The sequence below is a fragment of the Aplysia californica genome, unplaced genomic scaffold (genome assembly GCF_000002075.1).
Source record: "Aplysia californica isolate F4 #8 unplaced genomic scaffold, AplCal3.0 scaffold00692, whole genome shotgun sequence".
NCBI classification, from domain to species: domain Eukaryota; kingdom Metazoa; phylum Mollusca; class Gastropoda; order Aplysiida; family Aplysiidae; genus Aplysia; species Aplysia californica.
Window position 1 is genome coordinate 239,366 of NW_004797962.1, and position 4,128 is coordinate 243,493.

General features: G+C 38.5%; 1 protein-coding gene across 1 annotated transcript in view; it reads right to left on the minus strand.

Annotated features, from left to right (window-relative positions):
- Positions 1–3,885, minus strand: part of LOC101847527 — a 75,503-nt gene extending 71,618 nt beyond the window's left edge. Inside the window, exon 1 of the mRNA XM_005108478.3 lies at positions 3,691–3,885. The gene's annotated coding sequence lies outside the window, so the exon portion shown is untranslated. The remainder of the gene's footprint in view (positions 1–3,690) is intronic.
- Positions 3,886–4,128: the final 243 nt, after the last annotated feature.

Sequence of the window (4,128 nt, forward strand, 5' to 3'; positions counted from 1 at the left end):
TATGTGTGTGTGTATGTGTGTGTATGTGTGTGTGTGTGTGTGTGTGTGTGTGTGTGTGTGAGCGTGTGCGAGTGTGTTAATGCTCTCATGTATAAGTTTTTTTTAAACGTCTCCATTATTGCAGAAACTGGTGAGAAAACACTAGAAATTACTTTAAGGCACGATCCAAAACTACAATTTAATTTGGTCTTATGTTTCAAAGACCCGACTCCATGGAAGGGGAGGAATTAGACCAGAAGACAAACGATTGATGAACAAGGGGTAGTCTCTGCAAGCATCAGCTTCAGTTCTCTTTAACTAGTTAGTTGTGGGGGCTCTCGGGGTACGGTGTTAGCCTCTCATTTCATAGGTCCCGGTTCGAAACCTGACTGCGACGGACAATTTTCCATCCTACAAATTTCTCGTCTCCTTTTAAAAAAAATTGGTAAGTGTTTTACAGCGCTCGCAACTGCATAAGGTCTTATTGAGCGCGCAGGACATACCAAAATTTTGAATTTTTCCCCGGTGGCGGCTGAAGCGTACTCTTATCGATTTTCGACCACCAAGGGATCTTTAATGTGCGCAACTTGCACACATGTTTCGTCTCCTTTCACATCCTTTTCTGCTCTCTAATCACGTTCTGTCATCTGCTTTCATCTCCACCTTGTGCCCCCCCCTTTTTTTTTCCTTCTCTCTTGGGGATCCTGGCTCTTTTTATAGCTAAACCTTATATAATTCTTATTACAGTGTTTTAGCCACACCCCTGATCTAAGGGTAGATAAGTTATAACACTTAGCCTTCTCGGATAAGGGCGAAAACAATTTCGGAGGTTCTGAGTGCAAGTTGCACACGTTTAAAATCCTTCAGTGGTTCTAAAATTGATAAGAGTAGGCTTCGGCCGCCTCCTAGGAAAATTACAAAATTGATTCCTTCCAAACTGAAAATACTTGTGTCCCGCGCGCTCATATAATATGACCTTATGCAGTTGCGAGCGCCGTAAAACATTTATCAAAACAAACAGACCAGTTAGTTGTTCTCGCTTCTTGCGAATAATTAAGTACCTTACTTGCCAACCTTGGCGGTATTGCCTACTGGTGAGCTATTCTGTGAGGCATCGTGGTGAAATCACTCGCTTGTCAAAATGACGAAGTGGGAAGAAAAAGGCATTTTCCTCCATCGTGGCAATTTATATCGGAATTTTGTTTTTTTGTCTAAATACCTCTTGTATTCATATGAAAACACATTTCTAAGTGAATTTTACGGAAAAACCTTGTTTAAAAGCACCAAATACTCATTCTTCAGGTTTCAAGGACTCTTAAGTTATTGAAGTTACCAAACTTTGGCGTCCATCTTCTCATTAATTTAAACACTGAAAACAGGCAACCCTACCGTCTTTAATTGCAAATATCTCGACTTCTACTGAAAATAGATACGTATTTTGTTCACTCAAAGCAATGCGGCAAATGATCAAGCTTTCAGAAGATACCAATAACTTCACAGGCCCAAAAAATTGACGAGCGCATGATTCTACCACGTCGTGACACATTGATTGGTAATGTTAGCGGGAGTTCGTGATCCCCAGAGGAGTAAGAGGTGTTATTTAATATCTCACTTAGAAATACATAGTGTGAAGGTGGGTGGAACGAGAAATTACGCCTGTTAAAGACGGTTATTAAAAGCTAAAAAGACGGTTATAAAAAGCTAAAAAGACGGTTATAAAAAGCTAAAAAGACGGTTATAAAAAGCTAAAAAGCATAACAATATGAATGACCCGTCACACCCACTTCCCACGCAGATCACGCAGCGGCAGATATGTACCTCTAAAAACAAAGAAATAAAGATATAGAATAAGCATAGATGTTTATTGCTATTTAGAATATGTACCTATATTACTCCAAAGGTCTTGTAATTAAATTCCTGCATGTGGTTGAATGATACATCTGATGAGATTGATACATTTTGCCAGCTTTACTTCCCTTTTCATATTGAATTTTAATTAGATTAATGTATAATTTAAATTATTATGCATACCTGCATGTGTTTTTACGGCCCTGTACAGCCATGGAAAATTTCCCTCTTGGATAATAAAGAATCATCTTATTTTATCTTATTTTGAAGTGGGCGCTGGCTATAGAAAGGCTGACAAGTACTTGTTGAAAACGTATCTCCAGATACAGTAAAGTCGAAGGAATTTTCCTATTCCCCAAAGTTAAAAACAAAGAGTCAATCGACAACAAGCTTAAAACAAAGACATACATTATTATAAATGTAACCTACCCCCCCCCCCCCCCCACACACACACACTTAAAACAAAACAAAACAAAACAACTAACAACTGGAACAGCAAAACTTTTCGACACGCCCTCCATTATTACTTCCAACCAAGTGTAATAATAATAATAATAATAATAATAATAATAATAATAATAATAATAATAATAATAATAAAAAAAAAATAATGATAATAATGATAATAATAATAATAATATAATTTAATATTATAGGATTTTTATAGCGCAAATTCCCTCTCAACAGCAAGTTTTTCCCCCTTAACAATCTGTATTATTACCCCGGCAGACCGTGCATCATCCTGAAACAATCTCAGCTTGGTTGGAAGCACGCAGTGTAAGCTTCCATTTTACAGACGCTAAAACAATAAGATAAGATAAGATACGATAAGGTAAGATAATACTTTATTATTCCAGAGGGAAATTTTTCTTGGCTGTACAGGACCGTAAAAACACATGCAGGTATACAGAAACAATTTAAATTATACATTATTCTCATTAAAATTCAATATGAAAAGAGAAGTAACGCTGGCAAAATGTACGTATCACATCAGATGCATCATTTAACCACATGCAGGAATTTAATTATAAGACCTTTGGAGCTATATATAGATACATACTCTAAAAAGCAACACACATCTATGCTCATTCTGAAAAAGCCTTATGCTAGATGGTAAAAAACTTCTTTTATATAACATACTGTCTATATCTTGCGCTATCTATGACTCGGTCCCCATTCACAAATGTACCCACAGGCAGTCCCTCAGAGAGCAAGGGCTTCTCCCTGAACAACCTGCTTCTTTATCAGGCTTTACAGAATGAATTGGACGCTTTTAAACACAAGGGGGCTATCCTGATAAAAGCTGTTTTGAGATAATCGAAGTTAAAGTTTTTGGATCCTTATTCAGTCTCTTTAAAAGACAAGGATAGTTTTCTCTCTAATCAAACACATATACACACCAATGAAACCAAACTTCTCCTATAGGTAGGGCAATGCCCACTTTTGGTGTACGTCAAGATTTTTGGAAACCCTCGAAATATGAGTTAGCCCGCTTGTCCTTAAAAGCGACCATTTGTACTTCGAACCAACGTCAACACAGAAAAGCATTCACGCAAGTTCAAAACAAATACACCCACTCTGTATGATATAAGCCACATCATAAAATGGGTTAAACATTTATTCTAAGCAAACATACCTCTTAAATAGGTCAAAGTACATAAAATTGTAAACGGCCAACTCCCCTTAAGGTGCACCGAATATGATTCTTTTGTCAAATAAATAATGTAAAATGTCTTGAAAACAGCTTTGTGGTTTTACTAGTGCAGTTTTCATTATAAATACAAACTGGCTATTATATAAGTTTGCTTACGAACACAAAGCAACTACATAAAATACCAATTTAAAAAAATGAATCAAACTTACTTCGGTCTACTACGTCTCGTTGTATCAAAAGAAATTGTTCCCAAACTGTTGAAATTGTCAGGTAATCCCAGTCCCGAAAGTCACCTACCACACACCCTTGCTACTTCCACTTCCCTTCTTGATGACGATCGAAAGAAATCAGGCGTATTTATGCGGAAACTTTCCGACACTCCAACACCCACATAAACCTCAAAGGCACGGGGGGAGGGAGGGAGGGAGGGAGGTGTTGGAACCCCCGGCTTCGCTCCACGCAGCGTCACGTGACTTCAGTACGTCATCGTGTCTTCCCTCCGGGCTGGGCTTGTTGCCGCGGGCGAAACTTCAACACCCGCGCGGGCTGAGGAAAAAAAAAGCCCGCTTGCTTGTTGGACAGTTGTCGCGAGCTCATTGAGGGGAGCGCTGTCCCGCTTTGATCTTCCGAGAAATCTTTGCGCCGAC